At 48.2% G+C, this 16310-nt stretch overlaps 1 protein-coding gene across 5 annotated transcripts in view; it reads left to right on the top strand.

Annotated features, from left to right (window-relative positions):
- The window catches only part of NTRK3 (neurotrophic receptor tyrosine kinase 3), a 335000-nt gene that overhangs the window by 66592 nt on the left and 252098 nt on the right, over positions 1-16310 (top strand). The window lies entirely within an intron of this gene.

Here is a 16310-nt window from a genome sequence, read left to right as displayed (position 1 = left end):
CTCTCCTCCTACTACCTGCCATGTCCTCAGGGTTGGCTCTGTCCAGATCTGTGAGGATGGAATCACATGAACCTGGTGCTTCCACTGCAAGCCTAGTTCTGGCTGAATTCTCCGGGATTCGATGGGAGGACCACCGTTTCCTGGGGAGAGGTGGGCTTGACAGGAAGCCTAGGGCCAGTGCTTAGGGGAAGTGCCAACAATCTGTACCCATGGTGGGAGGTCCTTGCTGTGCGGTCAAGTCTTCTCTGAGGATGGTGGTCATCTTGGGCATCTACTGGGCGTGTTCTCCAAGAGCAGAGATTCCACAGGAGCCAGGAGGTGGGATGGAGTCTTTACTGTATTTAGGGAGAAAATGGAGGAACAGGGTGCAGACGGACCTTTCCTTTGGCCACTTGAGAGTTGTACTGGCCCAGGCACTTTGCGTTTGATGGTGGAAGGACATCCCGGCTGCACAGGACTTTCATGGGAAGAGACAGAGCATCCGAGGGGGGTGGCAGAGACGGGAGGGAGGGAAAGAGAAAAGATGGTAGAGAATTGTGGTGGGGGAGTTGTTTCTCTTCCCAGGGGTCCTGGCCTCACCCCTGGCCTCTGTGTGTTTTCCTAAGCACGTAGAGAGTGCTCGATAATTTTTTTTTAAATCAGTTATGGCCACCCCTCTTTGTGCTGAACTTCCTTTCCTCCCTCTGGGCTTAGCACACTGTATGGCCATTGCTCAGGGCCTGAGGTAGTAGCTGTGGGGGACCAAGACCTCCCCTTCAGCCGCCTCACTTAGCCGTTGCCCCCTGCCCCTGGCTGAGCCTCTGTGGTGGGCTTCTCCTGATGTGTGTTCTTTGCCGCTGGGGGCATAGCTGGGATGAGAAGAGGGCCTTGGACCAGATGTTGCAGGTGTTTGTTTTATTGGGGATTTGAGTTTCAATGTAAACTATCCCAGGGGAGGAAGCTTTTGACCTCTGAGACATCTCCTTTTCATACTAACTCCCCCAAGGGTCACAAAGCCAAATGCCCACGGTGGACCAGGTGGGGAGAGTGGAGGCTGGGGGCCACATGTCACCTCTCAGGGATCAGCCTGCAAGCAGTTCCAGCTGACTGCTGTCATGAGGAGGTGGGGCCTCGGGTTGCCAGATGTACTGTTTTTTCAAGAAGAGCTAGAGGTCTGGTGACACCTTTCAAGTTTCAAATACTGACAACTAAAAATAAAACCCCTTGACTATGTGGCCCGAGCAGAACTAGTCTGTGGGCAGACTATGACATCCGGAGTGCACTTTGTGGTCTGGGGTTATCTTGGGAGACAGAAGCTGCCAACATGGGAAAGGGCTCTGTCCCCTTTGAGGATAGTGGCTGGGTGCTCAGAGCCTGCTAGGGCACTGTGTCACCCCAGCTCTCAGGGAACCTGGGCGGGCTTCCAGACCCATTGCGTTTCCACAGGCCACAGAGGTGGGAGGAGGGCTGTATCTTGGGCTACATGTGTCTCTAAAGTGGGTCGTACTGGAACATGTCTTTGACTTACACGTGAGAGTCCAAAAGAGGGCTGCAACTCACTGTCCCTTTTGGGATGATCTGGGTCTGCCGGGTGATGGCAGTGATGGGCAGGTGGGGCTTTACAAGATTCCCAAGGCTTTGGGTTCAGGAAGGGTCTGGTCGGAGCAGATTATGATGGTACCAGTGAGCCTGCCCATGACCTTGAACCCTGTTTGCCCCTGGACACATTGGCCAGCTCTTGCCAAAGTACTTGCTGTTAACTGCAAAGGGATCAAGAGGGAGAAAGATGGGTCACCATCAGTCCAGCCCCAGTTTGGGCCTGTCTGCACCTTGAGGGTGACTTGGATGCTCAGATGGATGTCAGAAGGTCAACACCTGGCCCAGGGGCTCCACAAGGCATGGCAGGGCTGCCGGAGGAGCCTGGGGATCCCTGACAGAAGAGTCAGGAATTTGAGGCATATGTACTGGCTTCCACGATGGGTTTATTTATTAACTTTTCCCATTTACGAAGACACACCCCAAATCCCGACTGAGTGAATTTCCCGGCAGCTTCAGGACATTTTCTCCTGGCAAATGGGCCAGGTTTCTCTGCTCTCTCACAACATCTTCTATTTCTGTCCTCTAAATGCATTTACAAGTCTTCAGGCCCCAGCTGAGCAATCACAAGATGATCACTTACTCCAACACTAATTGCCAAGCCCTGGCTTGGTGGCTTTTTTTCCCCCTTCTTCTTCTTCTTCTTTTTAGGATGATGACTGGGAAGTCTTTTCTTCTCCCCTTTATACAGAATAAGAAGCAGGAAGTGAAATCATTGCCTTCTGTACTCGTGTCAAGTTATTCAAGTTGTTCTGATTGGTTCACCTGTCCCCCACCTCTAAGCTGCCGCTGCATTAGTCAGTGTGATCCTTCCTCATGCCAGAGGATGATCCAATGATGTGAAGGCCAACTTGTGTGCCACAAAGAAGACTGGAGCTTAGGATTCTTCAGGGTTTATGAGTGACTGACCATGTCTTCTTGACTGCTTCTGTTTTCTCTGTCCTTTACTGAATATGAAAAATGAAGTACAGACTCACACACATCAAGGGATTTCCTTTTTTGAGAGCCTGAAATATTCTTGACCTTTATATCCTTTCCTTGATCTTAAGGATTTTGGATTAAGGATGCTTAAAGATAAGGACTTTCTGAATGGGTAATTGGAAGAGCTATTTGCTAATCTGTAAAATGGGTGTAATCCTAGTGCCTAGTCTAGTGATCGGATGTGATAGAGATTAACTGATAGGAGGCGCATACAGCATGTAACCTGGTAAATCGTCAGAGTTCAGAAATGGAAGCTGCTGATGGTGGTAGCAATTCTTGTTATCACTGGTGGTGGTGATCGTGGAATCAAAAAAGAGGGATTAAGTGGCTTGATGGCGATTCTGACTACTGCTTAATTCTGGAAAAGCTGGATTTCTGTCCTGTAGCTCTCTGGTGACTAGCCTACTCCTATCTACAATCTCTCTGATGACTTTCTTCCTTGAATACTGATGAATAAACCCTGATGGACTCTCTGTTGTCTCCATTTAGCGCCCCGCCCCCCCTGCTCTAGACTGTACATCCATCCCTCTTAGCGCCATTAGTTTCGGAGAGGATCTGATTGCCACTGATGAGCTCGCCGTTTATTTCCATCTGACTTGAGACCACACCCACCAACCCTACTGAACTTGGACCATTTGCTGAGTCCTCTAACCCCACCCCTGTCATTGATTCATCTCTTCCTTTCTGGGGTTTGTTTTCTCGGGGGTGGCCCACATGCAGCCTGCATCTCCATGGTCTGGGGTCCCCATGTCTACCTGTGAACTGCACTCGAATGATGGTACTTCCTTTCATCTGCAGAGCACTGCTTTCTCCTATGTCATCTCATTTAATCCTTTTACCATCCTGGGTGGGGGAGCGTGGTACACAGCCTTCTCCTACAGCCCAGAAGACAGGTCCAGAGAGGGTCTGACTTGTGGGCAGCAGAAGTACAATCGCACTGAAGTCCTCTGATTCTCTTTCCAGGAATCTTTCTACTGTAGCTCATGGACCAGAAGGGGCAGTGTTTTTCACTGAAGTAATTAAAATTTTTTCTTAAGATGTTTAGAAACTTGCATAAAAATTGCAGACATCGGAAGAGAAGAGGGAAAGGCTAATGCCGACTGAAGACTTACTATGTGCGAAGGTCTGCATCTGGTGCTTTGCAAATAGGATCTCACCCCTCACAGTAACTGTGAGTTAGGTTTCCCCTTCCATTTCATAGATGAGAACACTGAGGCTCGGAAGTCATAACTGAGTTCTCTCAAAGTCACACAGTAGTTAGTGGAACAGCCAGGATTTGTACTCTGATCCCTTTGACTCTGAAGTCCATGAACTTTTCTACTTCCCAGGCGTATTTTTGTCTCTCTCTCTAGTTTTCACAGCAAGAATTCCATGTGGGAGGAATGGGGGAGTGTCTTTAAAGTTTTATTAGAGAGCCGCTGTTTCCCTGGGGGATTTAGCACCATCCATCCTCAAAGAGCTCTGTTGAGAAAGCTCTGTTTCGTTTCTCCTATTCAGGTCAAATCCTGTAACAACAGCTACATTACAACCTGAGTATCTTTGTTGTAAAAGATTTCTTGATGTGAGCCTCTGGCCCACTTATTTCCAAGAATATGTAAGGTAGGATTCCAGCAAGCCAAAAGAATTTATTTAGTCCCTTAGAGTTGTTGTGGTGCTCAGTTGCTCTTTTTCTCCCCAAAACTCTGGATGTCACACTGAGTTATTCCCCTATGTTGTAAGCAAATGTTCACTGAATCTTCAGCTGGGAGAGCCGGCCCCAAACCCCCTGTGTGAGAGTGGGATGGGATGAGCAGGGGAGAAGGTCCTGATTTGGGGATGATGGTGTCAACTGTGTTATGATCACATATAGAGAGACAGGTAGGAAAAGAGGAAATGACCAGGGTCCCTGCCCTTGCAGGACACGGCTGAGTCCACAACACCCTTCTCCCGAGACCACTGGGGTGGAAGCCTGGTGAGACTGATTTACTATGTATTGTAAATTACTCAGCATGTCTCTCCTTGAAGTACTACGCCCTCCCATTTCCCCATTTTGGGTCCTAAGACAATGTGTAGATATTCTATCTCTGCCTGCCTCTTACCTTTGCACTGACTCCTCTGAGTCCCGAAGGGGTTGTAACTGGCACGCTTGTCCACTCACCTCTCCTCCACGTGTGCCCTTCCTCTGTCCTACGTGGAGGACTTAGCCATTGAACTCTGTGTTGCCAACAGTCAGGAGCATAGGCTCTGGACATAGAAAAGCCAGGGTTCAAATCTTAGATCATCCATATCCTACTGTGGGACCTCAGGCAAGCTACCAGCCTTCCATGAGCTTTGAAGGGAATATGAGTTCCTACTTCATGGGATTGTTCTGAGCTTCTAAATGAGACAGTGCTTGAAGCGGGCTTAAGACAGGGCTTTACAAAAGGCTCAGTGTTGTTTGCTGTTATTAATGACTTCCTCGCTGCTCATTGGCCTCTGATTTCACAGAATCACTGATAAAGTTGGAAGGGACTTTAGAGCTAAACCCCTAAATTTATATTCCTAGTCCTGCTCCCATCCAGGCCCTTTGGGCTCTTAAATCAAACTGCCTAGCTGACAGCTCTACTTGGGTGGTTGAGACACAAGTCGGACTTAACTTGGCCAAAACAGAATTCTTGAGTCCATTCCACATCCTCACTCCAAACCCTCCGTGTTTCTTGTTGCTCTGAGTGGCACCATCCACCACATTCCTGAGGCCAAAACCTTAGGGGCCATTTTTGACTCTGCTCTTCCCTTTCCCTGCCCTCCTCCACCCTTACGCCATTCAGTTCATCAAATCTGGCAGATACTTCACATCTGTCTCCTTCTCTCTCCCTCCACATACACTGCCTTGGTCCAAGCCCGCCTTCTCTTCTGGCTCTGTGATAATAGCTTCTGAACTGGTTTTATTGCCTCCACTTTGTCCCCTACATTTCATTCCCAACACAGTGGCCAGAGTGATATTTCCAACGCATAAATCTGATTGTGTCACTCTGATGCTTAAAGCCCTCCAATTACTTCCCGCTTTACTTACAGTAAAAGCTAAACCTCTTCCTGTGGCCACGGGATTCAGGTTGATTCGCTTTCCATCTCCCTCTCTGATTCTCCTGCATGCTCCTCTCCCTTGCTCTGTGTCGCAGCCTATGAAGTTTTCTTTCAACCCCTGGAGTTCACCAAGCTCATTTCCTCCTTGGGGACTTTGTGCTCGCGGATCCACCTGACTCAGACGAACCTCCTGCCCCCAGTCTCTGCAGGGCTGGCTCCTTCTCAGCATTCACCATCTCTGCAATGTCACTTTCTTAGCAAGGCCTCTCTGGCCTCCCAGTCTTCGTGGCCTTTCTCCTCCTCTCACACCCATCATACTTGGCTGCCTCATGTGGCTTCATCATTTCCTCGGCCCTGATTACTTTTTACGTCTGAAAGTATGTCATTCAGTGATTTGTTTTTCTTGTTTATGCTCTGTCTCCCCGACTAGAGTGTGAGCTTCCGTGGAGCCAGGACTTGCTGGCCGCTGCTGTAGCTCCAGCACCCAGAATAACGCCTGTCACGTGGCCAGGGGCCCGTGGCTCTTTGTTGAATGTATGAGTAACTCTTCTCTGACATGATCATTCTATGGACTTTCTCCTCTTAAAAAGCCCTGTACGCACATGCACACACTATTTCTCATGCATTTTTGTGGATTTACATACTTCCCATGGACCCTGGGTTAAGAAGCCTTTCCAAGGATGTCCTAGAGAGAGGGGTGTGGGGACTGGGATGTGTGGTTTACACCTAGCAGGTCTTAGGCATTTAAAAAATATTATACCAGATGTGACAAATGAGATTTATGTGATGCCATATTCTCCTGGGCATAAATGAATGCCTTCATGGTTTACACTCTCCAGTATGGGGAAGGTGAGTCAGGGATATAGTGGTATGGGGTTTCTCTGAGGGATGATAAGAAAACATTCCAAAACTGATTATAGTGATGGTTGCACAACTCTGTGAACGTGCTAAAAACCACTGAATTGTATATTTAGCAGGTGACTTGTATATGAATTTTGTATCAATAAAACTGATGAGTGTGTGTGTGTGTGTGTGCGCGCGTGTGTGTGTGTGTGTGGTGTCCCTCCTCAGCAGAAGCTTTCAGAGCTTGTGTGTGGTCCATCATGCCTCGTTGCCCTCTGCCACAGGACAGAGGGAGTTCATGTTCCAGATGGAGGCAGTTCCATTAGCCTGGGTCTCACTGGGGAGGTGCCGGGAGCAAAACCACAGCTGACCTTCTGTGGACACGGAGTATGAGAAAGAAAGAAAAACTTTTGCTGTGGTAAAAAGAAAAAAAAGAGAGAGAAAAAGATAAACCAGGAATGACGGTGGCTGTAACCAGTGCATGGGGTGGGTGGGTGGGTGGGTGGCCGGGAGTGAGTACGATCTCTTGACGCCTTAGCTGCCGTCCTGTTCAGCTCATTCCTACTCAAGAGAGGGTTTCAGAACACGAGTGAGAAGGACGCTATTGCAGGCTGGCTTTGATGCTTCTTGAAGTTATGCATATAAAGAAAATTGCAAGCAAGGGGAGTTTCTTTATTACAGGCTGTGGGTTATTTGTGACAAAGATGTGACAGCTCACACCTTGAAAGCACTGTACCCTCTCCAGTCTTCTAGTACAACAGTGCAGGGGCCACCGGTTTAGCCTGGAAGTGTGACTGTGGATCAGAGGTGGGCTGGAGCAACTGAGAAGGAGGCTTAACGGAGGAGGCGACGGTGGGGCTGAGCCTCGGAGGAGGTGCGGGTGTGGATGGCTGGACCACCTGCGGGTGGCGTCTCTCCCCCAGACTCCCCGTGGTCCTGGGGTTACTCACGTCTTCCCTGATAATTGCTTTCTGTTCACTTCGTTTTGTGGACAGCATTCTGATCCACGCAGGGCAGACCCAGCGTGACCCGGACTGTGTGGCCACGCACCTCACTTGCCGGCCACTGTCTGTGATATTTATTTTGCAATTTTCGTTGTCAAAGCCCAGCATTAAGCATAGACTGCTCTTTCTGAGTTTCAGTATCTCCATTCTCCAGGATCCTCCAGACTGAGCTTTAAGAGTGTTCTGTCATCTCATCAGCTCTGCCTATAAAGAGTCAGTCTAACGCTGAGTAAACACTCTGGGCTGCGTGTCTCCGAGCCTGGGGGACTAGACCATGTGCCCATATTTTCCAGCCTTGATTATTCTCAACAGATTTTCTTTTCTTTTTCTTCCCCCTCCCCTAAGGCTTCATTACTTCCCATTTGTCCACATCTCTTTTCTCCATTTTTCTTACTAAGGACAGATTTAGAAGATGAGATTAGTCTCGTGGCTATTTTGGAGTCATCATTAATTTTTGTCCCGCTTCCTGCCTTAGCAGGCTGCCCATCCCGTGCCTCTTTCTTCCTGGTTCCTTCTTGATGGCTTTGCAAAAGTCTCTTTTATTCCTAGGTTAACCCCTTCATCTCTTGGGGCTTGCTTTAGTCTTGAGGAGCCTCTGCCTTTTCTGGGCGGCCTTCTAGGTGATGCGGACTATTCTGGGTTGGAAGGGCACTGGGTCTCCCAGAGCAGGGCTAAGCCACGTGCTGCCTCTGATCTAAGCCACGGCAGCCCCCCACCTGCCAAGAGGGGCTGCTCTCCGTGTTCACCTTGAAAACACCTGAGGAGTCCAGGTCAAACCTGAAATACACCTTTGCAAAGGCTCTCTTCCCATAATGTGTAGGCTCCTTGAGAGGCAAAGACTGGGTCTTATTACAACACATTTCTTTAATGTTAAATGCAGGTTTGAAGAATGCATGCATGAATGAATGAGTGAGGGAGTGAATGGAAGAGTGAAAACAGTATGCACCTAGGAGGTGGATGTTGCATCGCCAACTTTGCCAACTCTTTAGCTTCGTGCTCTTCGCCAAGGAATTGAGTCTCTGTGTCCTCCCCAGAACAGTGGGAACTCTCCACCCCACAGGGAGGATTCAAAGAGTGAACAGACAGCACCTCCCTCAGAGGCTGCACAGTAAACAGTCTGTGTTGCATCCTGGAAACTACTACACAATCTCAGAAGTCCAGTCCTTGTTAAAGGCGTTTGGGAGCCCAGACTCTAAACCAGTGGATCTCAGGTTTCTCTGGAATTCTGACCTGGTGTGTGGGGAAACCAGCAATTCAGGGGGTAAAGGAGTTAAGAAAGCTGTGTTGAGGAGCTGGTTGGAGACAGTGGCGGTGACCTCTGCTCCCAGTCTCCTGGGGCAACCTCAAGGCCATGCATCCTTGCCAGCTCATAGCACGCAGTAGTGTGTTGTTATCGTCAGGGAGGGAGCTTTATTAGTGTTATCTTGTCATCTTCAGTGAGGAAACTGAGACAGAAAAGAGGGGTGGTGATGACGTGGGTCCAGGCACGTGAGGAAATGGAAGAGCCAGATTTAGAGTGTCTGATTCCTTAATGCCCACCACTGCCGCCACCTGCCGTGTCCCCTCCCCTCTCCAGACAGATGCTTCTCCTAGGGCCTGTTTGTCTCTCCACCTCAGAGTTTACACCTACATCTCTTCAATGTGGTTAAGCCTCTGGCTTGTTCTGTGATTTTGACGGCTCCGCCCGGAGTAACTCCCATCCTGTTGGTATCAGGCCAGGGCCAGCTTGGTCAGCCAGAGGGGTTGAATTTTCCTGAGGACCACCCCCTGCCTGGGGTGTAAAGCACCCTTTAGGGCCCCCTGTCTCCCTCTGCAAGATGGGGGACGGCTTGGGTGGGGCTGCATCTGTCTTGCTTGAGCTGGGACCTTTGCTGCCCAATGGAGTTACCCAGAGCTGGGGTTCAGGGAGGTCATTTCAGTTCATTTGACTTTGCAGAGTGATGAGGCCCCAGGAGTCCTCAGGGAAGCTACGATGGGCCCGTTGGGAACCTGAACCCAGAGCCCAAGCCTTCGAGGGTGAGGCGGTCTAGTCTTCCTGCCGCTCCTCATGGCCTGGTGATGGTCAACATGTTATTAGAGGGAAATAGAACTAGTGCAGACCTGTTCTCTGTAGGTGGCAAACAGTGACCTCCTCCTCTCCCAGCATCTTCATCTATAAAACAGGTCCTGTCCTATTGTTTACACTCCCCGTCGTAGGGTTATTGCGAGGGCTGAGTGACTAGTGTTGGAAAGGGACTTTGGCGTGCGTGGAATCTGAGCATCTGACAGGATATCCAGGTGGGTGTTGTGTCTGTAATTGATGTGCTGAGTTTGGACAATTTTGGGTTGTCGTTTGGACAATATTGGGGGCTAGGGACTGCCGTGAGATGTGGTGAGGGGACCTCATGAAAACACTGGGTTCTGGGAAAACTAGATTCTGGGGAAAATGGAGGCCCCCCAAAAAATGTGACCCTGTCCCGGTTTGGAGATTGTTATAAAGATTTTGTAAAGGATGCTGCTGATGCAGGTGACGTCAGCCTCACCCCCAGACAAGTGTCCCCCTTCCTGGAGCCTGACATTTAATCATTGATGGTTATGCCTCCGAGTCCTGTAACATCCACTCCCAAAGGCCCGTGGGGTCACATGGCATTTTTCTGAGACACGAATTCATTAATTCCCAACAGGTACATCTGTTGAGGTCCTACTGTGCCCCAGGCAAAGCTGCCCAGGTGAATTACATTTAGATCTTCTGCTTTGGGGCACGTGAGGAAGAGGCAAAGGGGTAGAGGCAGTTACTCTTCAGTGTGATGGGGACTAAGGGCTCCCAAGGAGCATTTGGCAAAGGCAGGGGTTGCATCTCTGTTGGGGACAAGATTGCAGCAGGGAAGGCTCCCTGGGGTGATGACAGACAACCTGAAACCTGAGGGTGGGTGGGAGTCAGCAGCTGAAAGAAGCTTGGTGCAGGGCTGGATGGTGGGGTACTTGATGGGGACTATCCCAGGCAGAGGGAACTTCATCCTGTGTGTCCACAGGCTGGGCAGTGATGGGGGAAGTGTGATGTGTTTGAGGGACCACAGCCCTCCCTGAACCTGGGATCAGGCTGACAGCGTGACTCCCACCATCATCTTGCCTCTAAGTAGGTGGAACTAAAAGATCAGAATCTTTGCTTCCAGCTCTCCTGTTTCCCAGGTTGGTCCTAAGATCTAGGCTCTCTGTCGCTAAGGTAGCAGATCTTCTGGGGAGCTGTTCATGTTAGGGAGACTCAGAGCAGGAGGGGGAGCCAGGGCAGGAGGACGGTCCCCTGCCCTGCCATGTGCCCCATTTGCTTCCAGACAGCAGGTGTCTGATGCTTCTTTACCTCTTCCAGAGGAAGGGCTTGGTACTTCCCTGCCCAGGGCCCCAGCCTCTCCTACATACCAGTGTCCTAAGAGGTCTCCCTAGACCTGCCATTCTTTTTTTTTTTTTTTTTTTTTTAAGCAGATTCTTCAGTACACACTTATTCAAACAGAGAATTTTTTTATTTTTTAAAAATTTTAAAAATTGAAGTATATAGTTGATTTACAATGTTCTGTTAGTTTTAGATGTATAGCAACACTTTGCATATATATAATTTTTCAGATTCTTTTCCATTATAGGTTATTGTAAGATATTGAATATAGTTCCCTGTGCTATACAGTAGGTCCTGGCTTACTATTTTATATATAATAGTGTGTGTTTGTTCATCCCAAACTCCTAATTTATCTCTTCCCTTTTTGTAACCATAAGTTTGTTTTCTATGTCTATGAGTCTGTTTCTGTTTTGTAAATAAGTTCATTTGTATCATTTTTTTAGATTTTACAAGTAAGTGATGTCATATGATATGTCTTTCTCTGTCTGATTTACTTCACTTTAATGATAATCTCCAGGTTTATCCATGTTGCTGCAAATGGCATTATTTCATTCTTTTTTTATGTCTGAGTAGTATTCTGTTTTATACACACACACACAAACACACACACACACACAAACACACAAACACACACACACACACACAATATTTCCTTTATCTGTTCATCTGTCCATGGACATTTAAGTTGTTTCCATGTCTTGGCTACTGTAAATAGTGCTGCTGTGAACACTGGGGTACATGTATCTTTTCAAATTAGAGTTTTTGTCTTTTCTGGATATATGCCCAGGAGTGGGATTACTGGATCATGTGGTAACTCGATTTTTATTAGGTTTTTTTTTCTTTAATGGAAGTATTGGGCATTGAACCCAGGACCTTGTGCATGCTAAGCATGCACTCTACCACTGAGCTATGCCCTCCCTCCCCATTTTCAGCTTTTTTAAGGAACCTCCATACTGTTCTCCATAGTGGCTGCACCAATTTACATTCCCACCAACATTGTGAGTAAGAGGGCTGCCTTTCCTCCACACCCCCTCCAGCAGTTATTATTTGCAGACTCTTTGATGATGGCCATCCTGACAGGTGTGAGTGATGTAGGGCTGCCATTCTTAACTCCATCCCACATTTGTTTTCCAAGCAAATGGCAAGGAGATTGTTTAAACATTTCAATTGGATCCTCATGAATGTGCCTCTGATGCTCTTAGGCTAAGAGCCAGATTCCCTGCCTCGGTCCACCAGGGATGGAGACCCGGGCGGGACAGCGCAGTACGGGCCTGGGACCGCCTAGGGGACCCGTCCCTGGGGCCCTCCACCTGCACCTCCCACTCTGCCTCCTCTCCTGCTCTCTGCTTCTGCTGTATGTACCGCACTGCCTTCCAAGCCTCCAATGTGCCGTGTCACCTCCGCTCACAGCCTTTGCCTGCGCTGGTCGCTTGGGGTGGAAGGCTTTCATACACACTGTTTAGATGGTGCCCACCCCTCCTTCCAGTATTAGCTCAAGGGTCGGTTGAAAGCTTTCCATGAACCCCACCCTCCTCCATAGATGCCCCTCCCCTCACTTTCCTTAGGTCCCTGTTCTTTTTCTTCCATTGCCCTTGTCTCAATAGGTGCGCACTTGGATTTAATAATTACGTTTAAGTTATGTGGTATTTGTTGCCTCTACTGGGCAGAAAGCCCCCTGAAGATAGACAGGCATCTTGCCTCTCTCCTCCACCACCTGATATGCAGTACTTGGCAAGCGTTGGCTGGCACATAGCAGAACCTCAGTGGATGAAAGAAAATATGACTCAGGGGAGGGGCTACATGGTCCTTTGTTTCCCGTTTCTCGCTGGGTAGATCCAAAGTCCGAAGGCATTCAGTGAGTGAGGTCCAAAGGCGTTCAGCCACAGGGCAATAGAAAGCAGGCCCCTTGAGGGACTGAACAACCCCCACTAATGCATGTTGAGCCTGGCTCCGTGCTGTGTCAGTGCCACTTAGGGCCATGTGCCCCCCAGCAGTGCCTGCTCCCCAGGAGAATTTAGGGGGATGACCTCACCCATCCACCAGTGTCTTCCTCCAAGAATAAAAGGGCCCCTGATTCTCTTGTCCTTTTCCACATCTGGAGAGCTCAGCTGTGGCCCAGGGGGTGGGTAGCTCATCCCTTCCAGGCAGCAGTGGGGTTGCCCCTCTGAGTGCCAGCTGTCTGTCTGCGATCAGGAGCCTCTGCCGATGCCAGCAAGGGTGATGTTTGCAAAGAGCAATTGTGTGCTCCTTATTTATTGTGTGTAAAAGGAAACAAATTAAGGCCTTGTAATTATACAGTCAGGCATGTTCTTAAATAAAGCTTAAGCAGTCAGAACTCCATTTAGAGTATTAATAATTGCATTCCCCAGCAGCCTTCTCTCTTTCTACTCCTTCCCTCTCCTCCCATCCTTCCTAACTCCCATTCCCCTCTGTCTCTCTCATGAATGCAGATCTCTGCTTGGACCTCAGCAATCTCTGGAAAGCCTCGCCCCCCAGCCATGACTAGGCATACTTGAGAGCCCACACTGGCCTTTTTAAAGATCATGAACAGCATTTATTAAGTAATCTCAAAGGCACAGGGCTATGCTAGGATTTTCTTGACTGTCCTCTCCCCACCCTTTTCAGCTAAGCCTTGAGAAGAAACGTAATGTTGTGTTTAGGGACACGAGGATTGGAGGCAGTCACGACTGGGCTCCATTCCCATTGTGACTGCTGACCAGCTGCAAGACTTCGGTCCAGTTCATCTCATTCCTTTGAGTTGGCTTTTCCCCGGAGATAAAATCACCTCCGTCCTAGGCGTATCTTGGGACTTGGATGAGATAATGCCTTTGAAGTCCTGGCACATAGCAAGTTCTTTACAAGTATCAGGTCTTCCTTTTCCGTAGCTCTGGATAATGCCAGAATTTTATGGAGTTTCTTATTTCTGTTGCTTTGGACCCACACTTTCATTGAAGTGCTTAGAACATGCTAGGCACCCATTCAGTCTCCCCAAGCACCTGGGAGATGAGTGGATGTGTCTGTTTGGGGCCCTGCGGGTGGACATAGAGGGAGCTGTCACTGTTGTGTGTGGTGTACTGTCATGAGAGTCCCACCGACATGTTTCTTCCTATGACTAATGACCAATGCCTTGAATGATATGCTCTTGTAACCAACATGGCTGCAGTCCTTTATAAACTGCTTCTCAAAAGTACCATCTCATCTAATATTGCAGTAGGGAGGGAAACTATCAATTACTGTCATCCTGATTTCATTACTGAGGAAACAGAGAGTGAATTGCCCAAGGCCGCGTAGCTAGAAGTAGTGAAGTATGGATCAGGACCCGGGTCTAACTCCAAACTCTGTCTTTTCTGCTACATTGGGCTGTTCCCTAAGTCATTGTTAACCCCTGGAAGAAGACTCACCTCGTTTCTGGACCTCAGGGTCCCGATGCTGCTTTGAAACTTACCATGGATCAGTCACCACCTTGCTCTATCTTTTAGTTTCCTTTCCTGTGACATGGGAAACACATACCAACACTGTCTTACTGGCAATGTTATAACAGTTGGATCATGGCCAGAAACTAACTCAAAAGTAGTTCGAAAACATCCAAATATTGTTAGGTTCGAAATCTATATTAGGTGATTGGATGATGCTATGAAGGGCCTTATTAGATGCAGGTAATGGGTGCTCTGGAAATGTCTCTCTGTGGCCAGCACTGTGACTTGGGGGATGGGGGAGGAATGGAGATACTAAGGCAGGATTTGGTCCAGATACAGTTGGAATGTTCAGTCTAGTTGCGAAGATGAAATTAGCTTTCTTAGGCTAGAGATGCCAGTATGCTAACATGTGCTGTTTGGTGCTGTGACTGTACCAGGCAGAGAGATTTTTGTATTCTAGGGATGCTGGTGAAAGATTTAAGAAGGACATGGGTCTTAAATTTGTCCTTGAAGGAAAATAGGCAGTATTATATAGGAAGAGGGAGAAAACTCATGGACTGTGTATGTGTGTGTGTGTGTTTGCAAGCAAGCAGGGAACATAGCCAAGAGAAAGAGAGAAGAAATATTTATTGTGTTAAGCTCTCTGCTAAGCACTCTTCCAACAGTAATCCTGCTTGAATAAGTGATATTCTTCCTGTTTTACAAACGAGAACTCCGGGGTTCAGAGAGGTTATGTAATTTGTCCAAAGTCACACAGCTAAAGATATGGACCCATATCTATAAATGTCTGCTTCAGAACTCATGTTCTTTTTGTTGTATCGTGGTGCAAAGGCCAGGTCACCTGCTGGGTCACGGAGCCCAACTTTCCCAAAAGGAATATTGGAAGATCGTTTCTTCTTGGCAGGGAAACTGGTATCTCGCTACTGTTCTTGCTTACCGCGTTCTCAGCCTCCCCGTTTCTCTCCCTGGGGATTCAGCACCATGGCCAGAGCCCAGGGAGCCCTCTTGGGCACAAGAGCTGTCAACAGCTGTCCAGGGAGAAGCTCCCAGTCCCTAGCCCGGCCTCATCTTCTCTCTAGCATCATCACAGCCGCTGACCTGTATCCTTAAGTGCCATGTGGTGTTCAGGGAGAGCCTAGCACATGTGGTAGACAGGTGGCTTGCTCTCAGTCAGCCTGCCCAGCGGGATCCAGATGTAAGCAGGAGAGGGGATGTGAGAAAGGCTTGCTCCTCCAGCCTTCTCTCCTCCCAGGCCCAATGCAGATGGAATGAGGACTGTGACTTATGACTGGGTTACCCTGAACTGGGAAGTCATCTAGGACCATGGAATTGGGAAGGGAATGGGAAGCTGGAGTGGGCTTCTTTCCTCCAGGGCAGAGCTCCCAGGATCTGTGGTCCAGGCTTGCTGTGCTCACCACTTTGGCCAAGCCTGTTCGGTTTCTGTTGAATGGGGGACCCTGAGAAGTACTTTTGTCATGTGCTTTCTCAGAGGGGGACAAACTGTGGGAGAAACACAGCACAACACACACACACACACACACACACACACACACATACAGGCTCACACTCTAGTAGTGTACTAAGGGCATGGATTCTGGAATCAGACATAGATTCAGGCCCTGTTTTAACATCACCAGCTTTGTGACCTTGAACTAGCTAACTAACCTCTAAGCCACAGATTTTTTAATCTGTAAATTTAGAACAAATCATAACAATGATGGAGACCATAAAAGGTTTGGGGGAAGATTCAATGGACTGACATCTCTAATATCTAATACTTTAGTGATTAGTTCCTAACAGGCACTCAATAAATGTTGCCCATTATTTCTATTTCTCAGAAAATTATTTTTGTAGCCCAATTTCCTTTAGTTTATTCACACGATTATTGTTAACGATTCTGGAAAAAGTCCCATAGCAGGGAAAAATGATTAGCAAGTTAATTAATTGTTTGTACTTGTCTTCAAAGCTCATGGTTTAAATTAAGTTGAGGTCAGCCATAGTAGCGCTGGCATAAGAAAGAATTAGTTGAGTTTGGCACCCTGTTCAATGCAAGATTTGTGAAATTCAGATCATTCAGTGAAG

This window comes from Camelus dromedarius, chromosome 29, assembly GCF_036321535.1.
Source record: "Camelus dromedarius isolate mCamDro1 chromosome 29, mCamDro1.pat, whole genome shotgun sequence".
NCBI classification, from domain to species: domain Eukaryota; kingdom Metazoa; phylum Chordata; class Mammalia; order Artiodactyla; family Camelidae; genus Camelus; species Camelus dromedarius.
This window is presented reverse-complemented; position numbering and strand designations above follow the sequence as displayed.